This window comes from Phocoena sinus, chromosome 13 (assembly GCF_008692025.1).
Source record: "Phocoena sinus isolate mPhoSin1 chromosome 13, mPhoSin1.pri, whole genome shotgun sequence".
Classification (NCBI taxonomy): domain Eukaryota; kingdom Metazoa; phylum Chordata; class Mammalia; order Artiodactyla; family Phocoenidae; genus Phocoena; species Phocoena sinus.
The window spans coordinates 48,676,525-48,699,215 of NC_045775.1; the positions used below are offsets into that span (position 1 = coordinate 48,676,525).

The 22,691-nt window shown below is 37.6% G+C and overlaps 1 pseudogene; it reads left to right on the plus strand.

The window, feature by feature from the left end:
* Positions 1–4,258: 4,258 nt before the first annotated feature.
* Positions 4,259–22,691, plus strand: part of LOC116764015 — a 124,052-nt pseudogene continuing 105,619 nt past the window's right edge.

Genomic DNA, 22,691 nt, shown 5'->3' on the forward strand with positions numbered 1-22,691 from the left:
AGGGTACAAGACTTCATTCTTTAGTGAAGAACCAGAAAGAGAGAGATAAGCAAAGGAACTCATTCAAAGTGAGAAAATGTAAGCCAAAGGTAGTTCCCTAAATCGACCTACATAGAACTTCATCCTAAAGCACTCAGCGATGTTATTCTGTTATTTCAAACCCGATTTTTTTACACATATAACTAGATTCCTGTGGAACATATTTTTCCAAGCATGTAGAACATTCCTAAAATCAGAAATTTACCTGCTGTTTTATAATGCATTGGCATTATTACCGAACTCAATCTAAGATGTGGCAGCAACCTGTAAGTATGTACCTTGCTTTATGAACTTGTAGATAGGAGATGATTTCCTTAAAAGCTATTTATAAAGCAGGTTCTTTGTTTGTGGGATTGTTTTGGGAGGTTTCTTTCTTTTTTCGGTGTGGGGGTGTCCTGTGTTTAGGTTAGTAAATCAAAGCACATTTAAAATGAACAAAGGGACTTCTATTTAAAGGAATCTTATAGAAAACCCTTTTCTAATGTGAATGATTATTGCACACAAATTTCTCTCTCTGATAAGCTGGATTTTCACGCACCAGCTTTGGCAAAAAGCAAACTTGTCAACATGTTGCTCGTAATATTTCAGATTTGGAAAATTGCTTTCACCTTTTTATTTCTCTCTTGAGGTAATTCTCCTACTTCAAGTTAGCCTCATAAGTCAAATCTTCACATGTGTTACTTTTAATTTCTTTTCATCCTTGAGAAAATGGAAGTATCAAGAGATTCTTCCTTTAGAGTGAAGGGCTTGTTTGAAACTCCAATGCTCCAAGCAAGGCCCTAAGTAGGTCAAATTTCCAAGCTGTAATTTCACCAGACAAATTTGTTTGATTCCCCAAGACAATAAAAGAGGACACAATGCAAGACAGTTTCAACTGTCCAATCTTAACCTTCAAGGTCTTTGTGGTCTACCCAACCCATTCCAACCACCCACTGCATGCTACCATTAGCTTTAGCAGGGACATTCCTTCCAAATTCCGAACTATACACATAAATTTCTCCAGTCTGAATGTCTTCTATCCCCCAGTTTATGTTCTTTCCATCCATCTTCAGGTCCAACTCTACAAGAGCTTCTCCAAACACCCCCCCTCTCAATACTCTCGCCATTTTCTACATTCCTCCTAAATTTCCTTTCTATGTGACTCTATCACATACAGATCACATAAGATCATACCCTGTCTGGTGAAGGAATTTAACTATTTCACTGTCTGCTTTTTATCCTTTACTACATAATCAGTTCTTAGATATTAAGAAGTATGTCATCTTACCCAGCACAGTTCTCCATAGTAGTTACTTCACACATAATTCTTCAATATCCTATGAAAAAGTATTATTCTAGTGCCTTAGAATCCTTATACTCCAGAGTCCAGTTAACTCACCAAAGAGATTTGTAAAGTGGTTCATCTGAGAAAATTTTAGATTTCCTTGAGACTGCTTCACCCAGCAAGAAACATTTGGGCCATTTCTTTGCCATGGCAGAAGGAGAATAAAGTACTAACGTGTGGTATAGCTCTGCTCCTGTGACTGTCTTGTCTTCTCTAAAAGGCCACATTCCATCCATGTCTCCACTGAAAACATTTTGTGCTCCAAGTAACTGAAAGTGTCTGTGGTGATACAACAATGGGCTCCAGTATTATAACGTGGGCATTATATCTCTTCATACACAGACCAGTGTTACGCGTGATGTTTAATCTGATCAACTACCCCAACAGAGACAATTCCCCAAAACACAACATTACCTAGCGTGACAGTTAAGAGTCTGCGCTTTAGAAACAGAGATCTGGATTTGAAGAGTTACTGCCTTTTACTGGTGGTTTAACTTCAGACTAGTTACAATTCCTCCTTAGATGCCAAAGGTGAAAAATGGGATCAGAAACACCTCTGCACAGGCTGCTTTAGAGAATCAACTTAGATCATGTCTGCAAAGAACTTAGCAATATCTGATACAAAGTAGTGGTTGTAGTTGGTATTAATGAGATTTTAGCCAAGCAAATTGAGCTCACAAATAGGACTGTGGAGGCAAAAAGAAAGGATGCAAGACAAGTAGCTAAATACAGGTATTAGCCTTGGCCACACCTGGCTGTTAATCACAAGCCACTGAGTTGCCCCATCTTAGAGGCACCCAGAATTCCTGTTGTTGGTTTTTGAAAGACAAAAAAGCCCTATGAGAAAGATGAAGAGAGCGGGTGTTTTCTCCAGCAGAGTGGGCTGCTGAGCAAATATGGCATCCATGAATGGCTGAAAGTATCTCCTACAGCACCCACAGAAACAGCTTTCATTTTCTTCTGTTTTTCCTTTTAATTCTTTTCCTCGCCTGATTTGCTCTTTCCCCCTCTAACACTAGCCCTGATCAATGCAGCAGGTCAGGTTGAAAGAATGGACAGCCTCAGAGCCACATACATTTAAACCACTTTAATGCAAATATTGATCGTAAGAGCACAGACACAGGCTGGGATGCGTTTTTTTTAATGGGCATGCTTTTTTTCTGGGGCTGTGCTACCCATGATAAAACAGATCACCATAGATCAGAATCCCACCATCTTCTCGCACAGAAATGCCTAAGGAAATTCGCAAGGTGGGCCACCTTCAGTGCTAAGCTTGTCAGCCTCTCAAGCGCATGCTTCAGTAGTCTGTGGGACCAGAGTTTCTTGCCCACTTACACTTCCCTCCTCATACTTCCTAGATGAACTATTCTGAGGCACAGTATATCAGAATGGGTGTGGCATGTTGTACCACAAGAGTGGCTGTGCAACAATGCCCACTATAGTACGATATTTAATTCCTGTGTACGTGTACGCAAGATTCTCAAAGCACTGTATCAGAAAGCCAGTGTCCAAGGCATATTTAGCAACAGAATCCAAGTCTGAGCTGAAATCCAAACGCAGAGATCAAGGGCAGGAAGGAATTCTAAGGGCCACTTTGAAATTTGATACTAAAAAGATCTGATATTCTATCTGTAGGCATTTTTAGCTTGGACTAGAGGGGGTAAAAAAAGAAATGAAAGAAAGAAAAAGAAAACCTGTTTGTACAAAGAAAGCCAGCTTGGCCTATTGCCAAGAAACTAGGCGTCATAAACTGGGTGGAGTTTGAAAGCAACACAAACCAAGCTAAAACCAAAGAAAGGAGGGGAAAACAACTCAACTTAAAAGCCCCAAATGAACCCCAGTTGCTTCAAAGCAATGCTAGTTGCTTTCAGATGTTTTTTAATTCTACTTTTCCATGGGCCTGTGGTTTCTGTTGTTGCCTGTTATAACTCTAAAGGAAAATAAAAAGCAGCAACATTCTACCACATTTACCAAGATGGCTGTGGACATGGAAAGAGACGACCATCACAACCTTTGCCTCCATATGAAGAAGCTTGTTTGCTTCTTCTCCAGAGCTTGCCTGGCTACCATTTCTTTCTGCAAAGGCAGAAATGTCATCATAAAGAAGGACAAGCAAGATGTGTACTCCCTGTGGACACAATGTTCTCTGTGGGCTTATCAGCCTAAAAGAGCGCGATAACTGGAGGTGAAGGGGACACCGAGTGGTATGCAAAGTGGGAGGGGAGCAAGGCAGAATGAAGCCTTTGACCTTGGAAGAGCTGAGTACTAGTGGAACGGAGGGAGGGAGGGCGAGGGAGAACTGAATGAGAAATTCCTTGCTGTAATATATTCGGTAAAAATGGGGCTGTCATCTTGAGCTACAAGTTAGAAAGTTATTACTTTTAATATGCCACTACCTTAGGCCTATACTGTTATGTAAAAGAAAAATAACCTTGTGTGACAGTTTAACATTGATCGATGTGCCTGCCAAATGCAAAGAGATAAATAAGCAGGTGATGAATAAACAGCACTTCAAGTAAAGACATTACGCTGCATGCATAAAACGGCGCCAGGCACCTACGAGCTGTGGGTGGCCGAAGGTTGGCCATTTCATGCCCACTCAGTAAAGCAGACTTAATCGCTTCCAATATTTTCTGTTAAAAAGCACGCTTAATGAGCCAATTTCACAGGCCCAGAGAAACTGATTATTATCTCTGAGTTCCAACAGAGTTGGTTGTTTTCCAAGAGCCAGGTTGTTTTTTTTTTTTTTTTTTTTTTTTTTTCTTGATGGGATAAAAACCTTTTTTTAAAAAGAGAGAGAGAGCAAGAGAGAAAGGGAGCGATAGAAAGAGGGGGAGCGACAGAGCCAGCCAGAGGGCACAGGAAGCCTGCTCACAGGGGCGAGGTGGCCACTAGATGGCAGTGTTACCCCGCAGTCAGCGCCCCAGACGAGGCTCGGAACTGGACAGGAGGCTTCGGCTGAAAGATGGCACGGTAAATAAAGCTGAAAGCAGCTGCCTGAAGAGTTCATACCCTACCCTCCGCCCTCCGTGGACCCTTTGTCCACAATTATTCCATCCGCCAGCCCGTACAAGGCGAAGAGACAAAAGGGGCAGTCCCCGAATGGCCTCCCTCGTGCTAACAGCCCAGGTCTCTGATTACTCTTCTCTGCAGCAGCGTTTCACAAAGTACCGAGGTCCTTTACCCGGTTAGGCTTAGTTCTCCCTGGTGTTTTTCGCCGTGAGGGGTTTGCAATCGCTGTACCTCTCACAAGGGGCTTAAATCCCAGGACGACTAGCAATTTAGCTTTTCACCATTTACTTTGGGGCAGATTCCTTTTTTCTTGCCTCTTTTTCTTACACATTCTTTTTTGCCCTTTTAGTAAAAAGTGTGGAGGAAAGGAATTCAGTCTCAAAGACATATAGGGCCTAGAGAAAAGACTGGGAGAAGGGGAGGGGAGAAAACACCCCCCTTAGGAAGCCAGTTGGCCTTCAAACAGCATGATTTCGCGTCTTCCTTCAAGTACACAACAACATGGTAAAAGCCACAGAAGCAAAGGGTTATTTTCACAGACTGCAGTTATTCAGTCACCACTAAGAGGGAAGACCCAGCAACCAGATCTCAGCATATAATTAACTCAGATATTAAAAAAAAAAAAAAAGAAAATTTGAAATGAACTGTTGTTAGGTTCTAAATTGAGATGCAAGTTAATTATTTATGAATATTCATAGAAAACTTGAACAATTTCCAAACTTGGCCTTTAATTTCTCATCAGTTAACCAAATAATTGATGGGGATTTTTTTTTTTTGGTAGGATAAATTTTTCTAGATGTGCAATGCAGCTATCAAATCCATTAAGCTTTTTGGAATTCATTTTGTCTTTTGACGAATCAAAAGGGAATGGACGTTGGTGATAGAGAAAAAAATCATTTTCATCTCTTATCTTTTCCTTCTAGTCACCTATAAGAGAAGAATGAAATCATACTCAGCAAAGATTGGGCAATCATGAGAAAGAAAATGGGGGTATTTGAGGAACTTTCAGAAGAAGCAGATAAAATTCAACTTTCTGTAGGTGGATGGGAAGTGTTTCGAGATGGGGAGGTGGGCACAGAAATGGAACTAGTTAGAGTAAGAAGGTACCCAACTTCCAAGAACTTATTATAGGTCACTGCTGCCACTATTCTCATTCAGTTACTCTGGACAACAGCAACAAAAACCCTATATGGCCCCAAGTTTCACTTTAACATGCCAGTCCCTGCCTACCCTCCATCACCGAGGCACCCACCCCCCTCTCCACATTTCAACCTCTTCCATCCCACTGCCATGGGGCAAGCTCCCTCTTCCTAAAGAAGCCAGCTACCAACCAGAAAAACTCACCTCTGCTGAAATATTAACCATCAGCTACATGGGATTTTCCCACTGACGGCAGAAAATACAGCCAGTTATTAATTAAAGTACAGCCAGCTGTACTTTAAAGTACAACTAAAGTACAGCCAGCTATTCATTAGGGTCACTCAAAAGAAAAGTCAAAATGGCAAACACATCTGAATACTTCAGTTAAGTCTTCCACTGAACACAAAATGCAGCAAACAAAATTAAAGGGTTAAAAGGAATGCGTGATAACCCATATCAGAAATCTGTCATTTTGGTGATTTAATTCACCCATAAAAATCCTGTCCTGTTCTATGCCAGGCACTGTGCTGGGTGCTAGAGACAGAGGACAAAGGCTGGTGCGTTGCCCTCAAGGAGCTCACTGGCTGGTGGCTCCAGCACAGCGACAGAACAGAGAACCACCGGGTGCCCAGAGGTGGAGCCCTTGCCCAAACTTGGGAGGTCCTGAGGGCTACTACAATTGGGGGTGAGTTGGTAGAGGGTAAATTAGTTTCCTAGGGCTTTCCTAACAAATTACCATAAACTGGTTAGCTTAAAATGACAGTGCTGGAGGCTAGGCAGTCTGAAATCAAGCTGTTGGCAGGGTTGGTTCTTTCCGTAGGCCAAGAGGGAGAAACCATCCCATGCCTCCCTCCTAGCTTCTGGTGTTGCAGCAATCTTTGGCATTCCCTGCCTTCTAGATGTATCACTCCAATCTCTGCCTCTGTCTTCAGAAGGTCTTCTCCCCTGTGTTTCTCTCTTTTTCTCATAAGGACGTCAGTCATATTGCATTTAGGGGCCCACTCTAATGCAGTATGAATTCACTGTAACTAATTACATCTGCAAAGATCTTATTTCCTAATAAGGTAACATCCTGAGATTCCTGGTGAACACGAATGGGCGGGCGGGGGAGGTGGGGGGAGATACTATTCAACCCAGTACAGAGGACATTTCAGGCAAGGATGCCAGAGGCCACCGAGCATCCTAAAAATTTTAAGTGGTTCCTTGCCGTCACAGAGTAAGATGCAGGGGAAGTGCAGAAAAAGTTAGATTTGAAAAGGGAGGCTGAAATGGATCAAAAAGGATCTCGTGTGATATATTAAAGAGTATGAACACTGCACTGAAAGGTGGTTAAAAAAAACAGGTGGGTTTTAAGTAAGTAAATATTAAAAACACACTCTGGCAGGAGTATAGATATTTAGAAAGAAGCACAGTTAGAAGCAGGGATACTGGCTGGGGTGGTAGTTGCACTAATGCAGGGTGAGACTCTATAATAACACGGTGTCAGGGCGGATGAAGGGAGGGAACACAGGTGACATTTTTTTTTTTAATTAATAAATTGTAATTGACAGAATCTTAAGTGGGTCGAATTAACAAAATATATGTTGTTGCAAAATGAGGGTGTCGGAAGCTGAGAAGAGCCCTAAACTTGACCCAGAATTCTGCCATGAGCAAAGACAGTGACCATCAATTCTTTAAGCAAAGTCAGAAATAGATTTTTAAAAAGAAACAGACTTGAACACGTTGAAAATTGGTTCAATTTTGTGTATGTTGAAAATATACATATATATACACATATATATACAAAAGTTGGTATATGTATAAGAGAGGCTGGGATGGAAATGCAGATTGCGATGAAGAGCCCTCAAATTAGGTTTGATCAGGAGCTCCCTGAGAGGGCAGGAGAAGAGGCACAAGATAAGAGAGAGCTGGAAGAAGGAAGGAACAGTTCTCAGTGCCAAATGCTGAAAAGAATTCACAATAGGACTTCGAGAAATTCAGAGAAGAGAATGGAAGAAAGGATATTTAGACAGTGAGTCCCCCCTTCCTGACACTTGGCTCTAGAGGGGGAAAGGAGAGACAGAGCAGATGGTAATGGCAATACTGGAAAATAAAGGCAGATGTCACTGAAGGACGGGTTGATGTTTTATTTGCTTGCTTAAAGAGTTAAGCAGTTTTATATATAGATATGAAAGTCCTGTAGAAAGGAAGAGGCTAAAAAGACAAGTGTAACAAGGAATAATCAAGAATGTAAGACAAACCCATCAGACCTGGGTTATCTATCTCACAGAGTTGTTGAGAGGATAACATGAGATAATGATGGGAAATCACTTTGAAAAATCAAGTTGGAATGGTGCAAATTCAGTTACTATTTTAATAATGGTGTTTTCAGTGATGAAGTCTTAAATGCGTGATAGTTTTTGTTTTTATTAAGTTGGCATAATCTGCAGAAGCTAGAACTGTCAACACAAACCCCCACTCTCCCCTGTTCAGGCCCGATACAGACACTCTGAGGCTCTCCTTGTCTAAACGCCATCCCATGCAGCGAGGTTTCACTGCAGAGAAAGAGAGAGCATTTGGAGATTTGGCACGATTCAATATTCTTCCTTTTTCCAACATAGAAACCATGGTATATGATACCAAAACTGTACTTTCCAAAACCCATCATAGACATATATTTCCTAGATTTATATCAATTAGACTAAGGTTTCACAAGTCTATAAAGAAGCGCACTGCAAAGCTTTCCCTCCCTGTGGCACAGTAGTGGATTTCTACTCTGACACACTCACGGAAAACACCATTACAATACTTTGTTGATAACTAAGGTGAGGCTTTCACCCTTTTCCAAGATCTCTAAATAATGAAGATACAGCTACAGACAGCAACTTGACCCACTAAAGAGATTATGAAGAGGGAGACAAAGAGCAGGAATTCCACTCTAGACAGAACACTTCATTAAAAACAATCCTCAATAAATATTGAAACAAAGGTACTTCTCTCTCATTTATCACCAACCCACTCACCTTTTACTCATTGATATGTTCAATGACCAGTGTGTTTGCAGTACTTATAAGTCCTCATGTTCTATCTTAAGTGGTCAGAAAAATGATCGTAAAACAAGATCCTCAATTGCAATAAATAGAACACTACACATTTAATACATGCCAGCAAAATGGGCTGCAATATTAAGTCAAATAAGACCAGAATTCAATTCAATTCAGAAAAAAAAAAAAACCCTGAAGCACCAAGCTAATCGTCAGCTCTGATTTTTTTCCCCAGTGTATGAAATGTATATGCTCATAATTAATGTGACATACGAGGAGAGTTTGTATGGAAATACCAAAGGAAAGTTAATGCAATGCACGTGATTCTTATCAACCCTAATATAGCAGAAGCTCCTATCCGTTTCACCAAGGTTCAAAACATTTTAAAACATAGTCAGAGTAGTTCAAATCAATTCTCTGCTTTCTGTGTAAAGTCAGAAAAAAAAGTGTTATTTCTGAGATCTAAGATTTAAGCTAAGAAACAAACACATGAAGGTCACAGAACTGCCAAAAGTGCAGATATAGCAATGGCTCTAATTATGCATTAATCTTACATATTCTATACATGAGTACAGAAAAACTCAATTGCTGCTGTATTTAGAAAACTAAAATAATGCATGCAATTAGAAAAGGAAAGTAACTTAAGAGTGGACACAAAACATAATTTTCAGAAAATGCAAAAACATACAATAGATTCGCTACTTGAGTTTCTCAAATGGAGACTTCTACTTGAAGTCCTGAATTACGAGAGATATAAATTTCTCCATAATATTAAGAACAATTACCCATGATTTTTTTAATCTATAAAGTGAGGAGATGCCATTTTCACATTATTTTTATAGAATTATTAGGATAGGAATAAGTAAACTGATTGGTCAAGAGATTATCCTTATATTGAGATAAAGACTATAATTAAAGAGAGATCTCTGTGAAGTCATAATAATCAAGATAATATCTTGGTTAATATACTTTAGAAGCAAAACTAACAAGCACTGCCAGTATGCTATTACACTCTCCTACATAAATACTGTGATTCTGTCTGTGAAGCACATTGGTATGAAGTGCCAAGATTTCCATATTTAATGTATTCCCAAAAAGTCCAGATTAAAATATATTAATATTTTATAGGAATATATACATGTAATATATATAAAATGTGTGTGCAGGTACATGTATCCCTCCCCCCACCAGGGATTGGGAGGAAAAGCTGTGGCTTTTTTTGTTCTGAATAGATTACCTGTGCCTGTGTTTTCATTTCTTACTCTCTTTTAATTCACAGATGAGTACGCACTAGTCCATTAAAAGTATGTAAGGGCCCAGTGCACCAATAACTAATCTTGACTGAATTTAACACTATATCTACATCCACATAAAATGTTTTAAAGTCTATCATATTTGAAAATACTCAAAGATGTACTCCGAGACTGTTTATCCAGGTGATAGCCTGGAACATAGCAGGTGCTCAACAAAGGCTTGTAGAGAGAGAAGAAGAATGTGACAACAGGGAGACGTCACCATCCCCATGTTAGGTACTGCACTCTTCCTTTCTGAACCCTCCCTTTGACAGCCAGTTAAAAACAACCAGTTAACTTCTCATCAGTTAGCAGATTCCACTCCGTATACCTTACTACAGGCACCTTAATGGGTATCCCTTTAAAAAGTGAAAACAAAAACAAAAACAACCCTACTTGATAAGAGTGTCTTAAATGGTGACATCAAAGAATCTGCGGTATTACGTGGATAAGAGTATAGAGCTAGGTGAGCCTTAGCCCCTTCAAATGTCCTGTGCGCACCTGACCTCACTCAGAGATACACCTATCCTGGAAATTCAAGCAGAAAGGGATGGGATCACGTTATTTATCAGGCAACACTGTGGATTTAGCTATTTCTTACCACTTCAATTTTTTCTAAACCAAAGAAATGTTCAGTTTCAAACTTTACTTTAATCCCTTTGATGAGAATATCTTGGAAACTGGAATAATAAGTATCAAAAGAATAGATTGTAATTATACCCCAATAAAGATGTTTAAAAAAAAAAAAAGAATAGATTGTATGATTTTTTTTCTTTTTTTTTAGCTTTCGTAACATGGAATACCAAAACGCCATTAAATTTTGAGCCTGAGGAAATATACATCCTAACAAAAGGGTCAGATTTCCACACCACTAGGCAGGTCTATTGGAAGCTGTGTTCACTCCCAGCGCAGGAAGTTACAAATTTTAACTCTCTGTTTCCTCACCTAAAAAACACATAGAAGTAAACCTCAAAAGTTTGTATTGAGGATTGCAAGAATGATTTTTATAGATTAATCCAGGTATTCTATATATGTTAGACTTTCTCCTTGACCTTTTCTCATTAAAAAGAAAAAAAATTCTATACTTCACTGCTTTCTTAAACAAGATATAAGTAACAAAACTAATTTTCCTTGACTTTTCCCAGCCAAGTGATAGGAATACATTATTTTATAATATAACCATAAAATAGTGCTTGGCTTACATTTTTAAAAACTTACACAAAATTTCTGTTTTCATCATTTATGGAGAATAGTTTTCCAAAGTATATTTTTTCCCTCGTTTTTAATAAAATTACAAACCTGATAACTAAATATATGCATATTACAGTAATTTTAAAAATACATTAAAAAAGCACAAAGAAGAAAATTAAAATCACCCATAATCCTCTTACGCAGAGATGGTTATTGTTAATTTGGGGATCTTTATTTCCACTCTAGTAATTTGAATGGGATAATTCTCTGCATGTCGCTCTGTAACCTTTCTACATTTCTTAACATTTTATGGACATTTTGAAGGCCTGAATATTCTTAAACATTCTACATAATATACACTATGAAGATCATTTTTATGGCTGCCTATTATTTTATTTCCTGGATATACCATAAATTATTTAATTGAAGCCATACTGTTAAACATTTAGGGTTGTTGTTGTTTTTAAGCAAGGTTGATATATTGAACCACCGTGTACCCATGACCCAGCTTCAACCATTATCAGCTCATGCGTCAGTATTATTTCTTCTATACCCTCACCCATTCCCCACTTTACCTTTAAAAGATAAAAACTTTTTAAAAAACATAACCACAATACCATTATCACACCTCAAAAAATTAACAGTAATTCTTTCATATCATCAAACACCCAAGCAATGCTCAAAAACCCTTGATATTCCCTCCTTCCCTCTTTCTCCCCCTACTGCCTCTCTTAATTGCTCAAATCAACATCCAAATAAGGTCCACACATGGCAAATGATCAATAAACCTCTTTTAATCAATAGATTCTTTTCCATCTGTTTTTTTAAATTCCCTTGCAACTTATTTGTTGGAGGGAAAGAAGAAAAATTGGTCAGTGGATCTAGAGTATTGCTTGTGTCTTGGATTTTGCTGACTGCGACATCATCGGGTCATTTAACATGCACCTCTATCAACTATATTTCCTAGATATAGGAACTTAGAATTCTGCTCAGATTCAGGTTCCATGTTTTGGTAATACTATTTCATAGGTGGCATGGTGAGCTGCCATCAGGTGGTACATAATATTGGACTGCCTGTCTTTTAACTGATGTCAGTAGCCATTGATAATCAATACCTAAGGTCTGTTAATCACTATTAGAGTGGTAATATTCTAATTAAAATAGTTTTGCTAATATAAATAATATACAATAGGGACTTCCCTGGTGGTTGGGAGTCCGCCTGCCAATGCAGGGGACACAGATTCGAGCCCTGGTCCGGGAGGATCCCACATGCCACGGAGCAACTGGGCCCATGCACCACAACTGCTGAGCCTGTGCTCTAAAGCCCACAAGGCACAGCTGCTGAGCCCGCACGCCTAGAGCCCACGCTCCGCAACAAGAGAAGTCACCACAGTGAGAAGCCCACACACTGCAAGGAAGAGTCGCCCCCGCTCGCTGCAACTGGAGAAAGTCCGCGCGCAGCGGCGAGGACCCGACGCAGCCATAAATAAATAAATTAATTAAAAAAAACTTTTTTAAGTTAAAAAAAAAATAATATACAATAGTTAAAATCTTACAGTTAAATATTTGTTCACATCTATGTGTGCATGTTTATATTTAAGAAAAATTCCTAAAAAATTAAATATCTGAATTAAAATAAATTTACATTTGAAAATTTACATTACTATACATACTGCCCAACTCACTGCCCTCCAGGAAAGTTATAACTAAAGTGAATCCCAGTGTTGGGTTACTACTGTTTTAAACGTTTCTGTTAATTTATCAAAACTGTGGTACTCATTGTGGTTTACTTTGCAATATTTTGCTTACCAATAGGACTAAGCATCCTTTCCTTAAATTTAAAGTTGTATTTCTTCTTTTGTGAATTGTCAGCTCTTGTTCTTTTTTAAGTTTTTTCGTTGGGTGTCCGTGTTTTTTCTTTTTTTCCCCCTGGTTTCTTAAATATATTTACTGAAGTGTTATGGAAACATGATCTGTGATGAGTAGTGGTACTATAATATATAAAGACCCTATGTACCTGTAACATCCAATTGTTCTCCATGCTGTGTTTGCCCAGCCTAACATTTTATTCAAGATCCTGGTCAAAAATGGCAAAGCAGACACCTGCAAAACACGCTGAACATGACAAACGATTTCAGGGAACAGCATTTTAATTCATCACAATGAAGGACTGAGGTAACCGGCCTGGTCTACCATTATGCTCAGCAAATGATTTTCATTCCAAATCTGTTTTCCTCTTATAATTTAAACATTATGCCAATTTATTTCTCAATAGTATTATGCTTAAAGAACACAGAACATTATATACACTAAATTGAGTATGGCTTAAAAAAAAAATCCCTGTACCACCATGTAAAAATGATAGTTTCATTTACCTCTTTGCTTTGCAAATATTCTTTTCCCCCACAAAGAATGATAAGCAATAAGTATTTTTATTATGATGTACTTAAAAGGTAATAAGGAGGATTTCACAGTTGAATCACTACAGATACAGAGGTTTACTACTGTCATTTAAAAGCCCTGTACAGATCACATGCCTTAGAACAGGCTCTAATTCTGGAATAAATAACCACAGAAGCAGTCATGCACATTCAGTCCAACTTTCCAAATACACCTTTCTGAAAAGAGGAGTTAAAAGTAATTGAAAGTCTAGGAATGACACATTAGACTTATATAAGCCCAAATCTAAAATTAGAAACAGTAATAATATTTAGTAGAAGTAGAAGGTTAAACCTACATAGGTGGGGAAAATACTTAGAACTGAATGAAGTAGCTAAAAAATACAATTAAGTCTTTGCCACATCAGTATTCACATTTGTGCATTAGGACCATGCAAGTAAAATTAATTAGTGCTCAAGTCATTTAGTTACAATGGTTTCCCCATTTCAAGCATACATAATGCATAATGGAGACAATACAGTCTCTTATAAAGAATAGAAAAGCAAGGAAAGAGGGAGAGAAGGAAAGAAGGAAGTGAAGAATAGAGGGAGAAAGGGAGAAAAGAAGGGAGGAAAACTTGCTGAGAAAATATTTTTCATTTCAGAGAAAACCATCTTTCAATTATATAATAATTAAATAATCACATGATCATTTCATTATAATCATCCCCATAACGGTCTTTAGTTAAAATCAAAGAAAAGTCCACCTTGGAATTTTAAGATAATCCTCATGTAATATTTAAATAAACCCAAATATTTCACACTAATTTCCTTAATAGATTACAGATTGGCACAATTGAAAATGTAGTCAAAATTCTAAACTATTTCAAAAATAAAAATAAATCCTCACCTCCTTGGAAATGGAAAAATGGTCCTCAAGAACAGTTATTTGAATCATGTCCTATCAAATAGGGTGAGAAAGGCCTAACCATGTGAGCCTAACCACTGTTTAAGCTTGCACAACTCTGTATGAGAGGGAGTAGGTAACAAGTGCACCTCCCTCTTAGAGCTACTTTAAAGATTCAATAAAATAATGCATGTAAATACCTTCATACAGTGATTGACATAGATGTGCTCAGTGAACATTATTGCTGTTATCAGAGTGGTGATCATCGCCATTATATCATCCAAAGTGTCTGGAAAGTTTTACATCAAAAGAGTTTTCCATAAAAATACCTGACCTATAGAAAATTTCTGCTCATCTGCCTTATTACATAGTATATCTGTTTTAAACTAAGTGTTTTAAGGGTAGCCATAAAGTAAAATCAGTAGTTCTCAACAGGGGTAGGGGGATTATTTTGCCCCCCAGGGGACATTTGTCAATGTCTGGAGACGTTTTTGTTTGTCAAAAAGCAGTGGTTGGCCGCTGAGGAGGTGTTGCTACTGATATCTAGTGGGTAGAGGCCAAGAACCTACAGAGCACAGCCGCCAACGACAGAGAACTATGGTGCCCAAATGTTACCAGTGCTGAGGGTGAGAAACCATGCAGTGAAGTCAACACATCTAAAAAGAAATATTCAGGCCTTCCCCAAAACAAGTATTTTTTGAAATCTCCAATGTACTTTCCTAATTTATATTTAACTGCAATTGGATTCAGACACAATTTACACAAATTCACTTGACGAAATAGGACTGACAAGACGTACTGTCTCACAAAGCATAGTTTCATAATCAGAGTTAAATAATTGCCCATTTCAATATCCATGAATTTATCATTCTTTTCTTAAGTAATCTAGTAGCTTATTTATACCTTTCGGGGAAATTCTTAAGAGGCAGTAGTAATTTCTTACATTTGATGGTTAATATTTAGAATGTATATTTTTTGTTCTAATGATTTCAGTAGGAGAAACAGTACACTGTGAATACATATTAGCCATATGGAAAAGACAATGAGGTTCAGTAATTAAAACTGAAAAGGTAAAGAACTATGCAGTAATTAGAACACTGATTAATCAGCTGATAATTTTATCTTGATTAATGCTGCTGGTTTCTCTTCTTATTGACCTAGGAAAGGTAGGTTTAGACCAATTAAATATAAATTATTCTCCTTTTTTCACATTCTGGGAAGCTTCCAGTATTCTAAGTCACACTACATTTATAAGAAGTACTATTGAAATGCTCTTACTAAATTGGGCAGCTCAACAAAAGATAGAATTAGGTTCATGTTCCAAACATGTGATGCTTTTATCTAAGGCTAAATTATACTGGTTTATTTCAATATTATCCAGGGAGTATTAAAATTAGAATAAATTGCTATTTTTAAAAATCCTCTGATAACATTCAAACAGTTAATAAACAACTAGACACCTTATTCGCCTTACCATGTCTAACATGAGAAATTGAGAGAACTGAAGTTGAAGAATAAAAGTAGTTTTTATATTCAGGGTCTCACTTCACGGAACCTATGCTGGTTAATGGGAAAAAAATTGTTCTAGTATTAAGGAGATACATTCATTAATTCTTAGCCAATCAGTTTTCTATTTTTTTTCTTTTGCACTCTTACAGGCTTTATTGAGATAGAGTCAACATATAACATTGTGTAAATTTAAGGTGTACAATGTGATGATCTATGTGTATAATGCAAAATGATTACCACAGAAGGATCATTAACACATCCACCACCTCATATAGTTACCAATTTTTGCCTGTTTGCATGGTGAGAACTTTTAAGGTCTACTCTCTTAGCAACTTTCAAGTACGCAATATTGTTAACCATAGTCATCATGCTTGATATGAGATGCCCAGAACCAACACTCACCATTTATTATATGTTTAATATATGCTGTGCTTTAAGTAGATTGTATCACTTAATTCTCATTGCTCTATGGAGTAGGCACCATTATTCCCATTTACTGTTAAAGAAACTGGACTCTGGGGTGACCAGTTTGCCTGCAGGTACACAGCTGGAATGGGGTAATTTGCAAGCTTCTATGGGGCACAGGAAAGTGAATAAGACAAACCAAGTACTCAATGACTATATGTCGCATAGGGTAAAGCCGATATGCAATAACTGTATTTATTTATTGTATCTAGCCAGAACTAGATATTAAAGTTACCATTTGAGATAAGCATTTTAAAAATTGTTATACCTACTTCGGTTAAATTTAGTTGTTTGTATTCTTTTAAGACTTTTAAGAATACGTGGCTTTATAGTATTATAAAGAGATCAAACTTATACATATATATATATATATATATATATATATAGACACATACACACCACCAATGTTTCTTTGAGGCCTTAGAAGTCATATGAAGGTGATGTTATAATAAAAACAGCAACCACAGAAAAACAGCATTACCTAACATTATCATTATTTGAGCATTTTCTCTGAGCGAGGCACTTTGACAAATGTTGATATTTATTGCATGATTAATCCTCAGTCTAGTGAGCTAGGGTCTATTTTAGCCTCGTTTCATAAATGGGGAGCCAAAGAAGGGTGAAAAAGAAGGCAGGATATGTTGGGATTGAACTCAGGAAGACTGACCCCACTGTATCTGTTGAAGGTAACTAAAGCATAGGGTCAGTGAGGAGGGTGTGTGGGACCACATGCTGAAGGATCTGTGGGCACTGTGCAATGAATATATACTTAATTGCGTTGCCTATGTCGAACTATTAAAGGTTGAAAACAGGAGAAGTGAATTTTTTATAATATGAACAATACTGTAGTAAATTACCACTATCAGCAGTATGAAAGAGGAACTGGCAAGCTACAGCCCTACAATTTGCTTATCTCCTTTCAGCCTCATGGTGTGTGTGTATGTGAAGAACAGATAAGTCACTATGGGGAGGGGTGAGATAGGGGTAGGGGATTAAGAGACACAAACTACTGTGTATAAAATAAATAAGCAACAAGGATATATTGTACAGCACAGGGAAATATAGCCATTATTTTGTAATAACTTTAAATGGAGTATAATCTATAAAAATATTGAATCATGATGTTGTATACCTGAAACTAATACAATACTGTAAATCAACTATACTGTAATTTTTAAAGTCAATATGGCTGGAGGCGAGAATAACTGGAAGGCAAACATAGGAAGAGGAGACTGGAAAGGTAGATTAGGTCAAGATTCTGCAGGACCTTGATCGCTAATAATTTAACCTTTATTTTGTAGGCAGGCTTTATCGTATTTACGATCAAATATTGTTATATGCTCAATTATGTTTCCCTTAGTATCTAGCATTGGATTGTACATGTGGTAGACAAACAGTAAATGATTTTATTAATCTATTAATAAATGTTACTTTATTAATTAAGCATTAATTTATTATTTTACCTGTAGAGGACTTGATCTAATCAAAACCAACAGAAACATGGATTTCTATGAAAATATAACCTATGTCTAGAAAATAATAACCTTCATGTTCTACAAAATCAGACAGTTAAACTGACAGATTTTAAGATTATAACCCATGAAACTTATAACTAGAGCACATCAATTTAAAAAATCCTAATTTTTAAAATACGTGCACAGTTTAAAAGACATTAAATAGCTAACAAATAAGGAAATACTATGACAAATATGGGACTTTACTTTTAAATAATTATGGGTAAAGGTAACTTGATGGGAGCATAAGGAAAGCTTCAGACTGCTGAACGATGTGAAAAGGAACAAAATGTACACAGGAAAATTGTTCAATTAGCTCATCCAAGACAGAGCACACGGGCAAGTGAGCCAGACAAAGAACTTGCAGTCAGTGGACATCATGGACAGTACTCTTCTCCTCCACGCCTTACATGCTCAACTGTGTTAGTGTACTTCGAGTCTAAATGTTGTTACTTGCTGGTGCAAAATACGAATTGCACATGAACCCACATAATTTCCATTCTAAGTAGATCTCATTCCCATATTTACAAATTGTGTAACAGCTAATTAATGTTACAGAGGCACACATATAGCAGGATAGACTATAACTGGAAGTACTGAATATTCAAGTACTAAGCAGAGATTTTTTTTTCCTTTTTTAAATTAAACATACACTGAAGAATAGTTATAACATGTGAATACATATGAATGAAAAAGAGCTATACAACAGGCAGCCACACGTGGGTCACCACCCAGCTTCAAAATAACATTATTGGTGTTTTGGATGCCATCTCCCTGATCACATCTCCATCAGTGGCCCACACTCAGAGGTAACCACCATCCTGAGTTTAGTCCGTATCGTTCCCTTACCTAATTTGTAGTTTATTCTAATTACCATCTTGTTTGATTTTGCATATTATGTTTTGTTTTATAAGTGAAATCATATTGGACGTAATTTTTGCCTTCACTTGTCCATTAAATATTATGCTTTTTAGATTTAATTGTGATAATGCATGTAGTTGTAGCATATTCATTTGCACTGCTGTATCATATTGCATTTCATAAAAATACCAAAATTCATTTATCCCTTCCACTATCAATGGACATCTGGGATATTTTCTACTTTCTGGCTATTATATACAAGGTATCTATGCATTATTTTACCTGTCTCCAGGTGCACAGGTACAGCATTTCTTTGGGGTACATACTGCTCCACTGTAGGGAATTTGCATGTTCCACTTTATTACATAATACAGATTGATTTCTAAGGTGGTTTTAACTATTTTCATTCCCAAATACATTGTCTGAGAGTTCCCATTGCTCCACATTGCTACCAAAACAAGATATTGTAGTTTTTTTTTTTTAACTTTTACCGATCTGGTAACTGTAAATGCTATCTCATTGCCATTTCAATTTGTATTTTCATGACTGCTAGTAAAGTCAAACATCTGCTGTTTACTTGCAAGTCATGGATCCTTTAATGTGAAGTGCACATCCAAATAATTTGTCCATCTTTTCTTTGGCATTATTTGGCTTTTAAATACAAATTTGTAGAATATCTTTGTATATTACAGATTCTAATCCCTTGCCACTGCACATATATGTTGTTAATACATTCTTCCTGGTTTTGGTCTATTTTCACTTTTGTAACATCTATTGATAAATATTTGTAAATTTTTGTGAAATAAAATTTGCCTTTGTAGTTTCCTAATTTTTTTTTCATTAAGAAATCTTTCCTAAGCCAAGGGCACAAATATATTCTCCATTATCTTCCAAAAGATCAGAAATTGCCTTTCACATTTAATTTTTTTTTTTTTTTTTTTGGTACGTGGGCCTCTCACCGTTGGGGCCTCTCCTGTTGCGGAGCACAGGCCCTGAACGCGCAGGCCCAGCGGCCACGGCTCACGGGCCCAGCCGCTCCGCGGCACGCAGGGCCCTCCCGGACCGGGGCACGAACCCGCAGCCCCCTCACCGGCAGGCGGACTCTCAACCACTGCGCCACCAGGAGAGCCCCACATTTAATATTTTTAATGCAAGGACCTGATCTTTGTATATAGTATGAGAGGTAAGGAAAAGATTTCTTCTTTCCCATACGGACCAAGAGTTGGCTCAGCACAATTCACACAACCAATACTTTCCCCCACTGATCTGCAGTGCCAGTACTGTCTTAAACAAAGTGTGGGTCTGTTTCTGGACTCTCCTGGTTCACTGGCCTATTTGGCTAAACCCATTAAAACAACAAATATCTTAATTAACCTAACTTTATAATAAGAATTAATATCTGGTAGGACATGTCCCTCAACCTCGTCCTTCCTCTGCAGAAATATCTTGGCTTTTCTTGCCCTTGCTTTTCATACACATTTTAAAATCACATTATCCAGTTCCATACACCCACCAACAAATTATGATAAAGCTTTCAATATTTCACCATTAAATATGGTGCTTTTTTTTTTGTCAGCAACTCTTTAGCTGGTTAAGAAAGTTTCTTTTTCACCTTCTCTTTTAAGAAATTTTATCATTATTTATTATTGAACCGTATCAAGTAAGTTTTTGGATCTATATGATGATCCCATTGTTTTCTGATGCTGTGCCAATGTTACATTCCTATTAAGATAAATTTTGCTTACCATATAATACTGATACCATATAATACTGATACACTGATTCACTGCTAATACTTCAAGTTTTGAAATCTAAGTTCTTGGTGAAATCAGACTGTGATGGTCCTTTTTAAAAAAAAAAATACTGTCTTTGTCTCAAAAATATAAGTTGAGTAGTAGACTCCTTTTTTCTCTCATCTGAATGAATTTTATAAGATTGGAATTTTCCATTCCTTAAAGCTTTAGTAAAATATTTCAATAAAGTGATGGGGTAATGGTGATTTTTGAGGACATTAACTACTGATACAATTTTTTAATGGATATAGAGCATTTGTATGCTCTATTTTTTTTTCCTGTTTTGGTAATTTATGCTAGAAATTTGCCATTTTCATGTTTGTCTCAAGTTTGGCAGCAAAGAGGTGTCACTAATGTCCTATTATTATCTTTCTAAAAAAGGACGAATTTTTCATTCTCTAATCATCTGTCTTCCAAATGAGTTTAATCCATTTTGGCTTTTAACTGAAAGGTTTAGTTCATCCGTATTATGATTACATATACATTTTCTTAGTTGGTGTTTCCTTTTTATCCCTTTTTTCCTGTTCTTTTTTTTTTACCTATTTAACTTCTTTTTTTAATAGATCTTTATTGGAGTATATTTACTTCACAATACTGTGTTAGTTTCTGTTGTACAACGAGGTGAATCAGCCATATGCATACATATGTCCCCATATCCCTTCCCTCTTAAGCCTCCCTATCCCTATCCCACCTCCCTATCCCACCCCTCTAGGTCATCACGCAAAGCATCGAGCCAATCTCCCTGCGCTATGCTGCTGCTTCCCACTAGCTATTTTACATTCGGGAGTGTATATATGTCGATGCGACTCTCACTTTGCCCCAGCTCTCCCCTCCCCGCCCCCGCCCCGTGTCCTCAAGTCCATTCTCTATGTCTACATCTTTATTCCTGCCCTGCTGCTAGGTTCATCAGTACCATTTTTGTTTTTTTTAGATTCCATATATATGTGTTAGCATACGGTATTTGTTGTTCTCTTTCTGACTTATTTCACTCTGTATGACAGACTCTGGTCCATCCACCTCACTACAAATAACTCAATTTTGTTTCTTCTTATGGCTGAGTAATATTTCATTGTATATATGTGCCGCATCTTCTTTATCCATTCATCTGTCGATGGACATTTAGGTTGGTTCCACGTCCTAGTTATTGTAAATAGTGCTGCAGTGAACATTGTGGTACATGTATCTTTTTGAATTATGGTTTTCTCAGGGTATATGCCCAGTAGTGGAATTGCTGGGTCATATGGTAGTTCTATTTTTAGTTTTTTAAGGAACCTCCATACTGTTCTCCATAGTGGCTGTATCAATTTACATTCCCACCAACAGTGCAAGAGGGTTCCTTTTTCACCACACCGTTTCCAGCATTTACTGTTTCTAGATTTTTTGATAATGGCCACTCTGACTAGTGTGAAGTGATACCTCATTGTAGTGTTGAAATGCATTTTTCTAATAATTAGTGATGTTCAGCATCTTTTCATGTGCCTCTTGGCATATGTATGTCTCCTTTGGTGAAATGTCTTTTTAGGTCTTCTGCCCTTTTTTTTTTTTTTTGCGGTACGCGGGCCTCTCACTGTTGTGGCCCCTCCCGCTGCGGAGCACAGGCTCCGGACGCGCAGGCTCAGCGACCAGGGCTCACGGGCCCAGCTGCTCCGCGGCATGTGGGATCTTCCCGGACCAGGGCACGAACCCGTGTCCCCTGCATCGGCAGGCAGACTCTCAACCACTGCGCCATCAGGGAAGCCCCTTCTGCCCATTTTTTAATTGAATTGTATTTTTGATACTGAGCTCCACGAGCTATTTTTATATTTTGGAGATTAATCCTTCCTTTGTCCGTTGTTTCATTTGCAAATATTTTCTCCCAAAAGGGTTGTCTTTTCGTCTTGCTTATTGTTTCCTTTGCTGTGCAAAAGCTTTTAAATTTCATTAGGTCCCACTTGTTTATTTTTGGTTTTATTTCCATTACTCTAGGGGGTGGATCAAAAAAGACCTTGCCATGGTTTATGTCAAAGAGTGTTTTTCCTATGTTATCCCCTAAGAGTTTTATAGTCTTACATTTAGGCCTTTAACCCATTTGGAGTTTATTTTGTGTATGGTGGTAAGTAGTGTTCTAATTTCATTCTTTTACACGTAGCTGCCCAGTCTTCCCAGCACCACTTACTGAAGAGGCTGTCTTTTCTCCATTGTACGTTCTTGCCTCCTTTGTTGTAAATTAGGTGACTATATGTGCATGAGTTTATCTCTGGGCT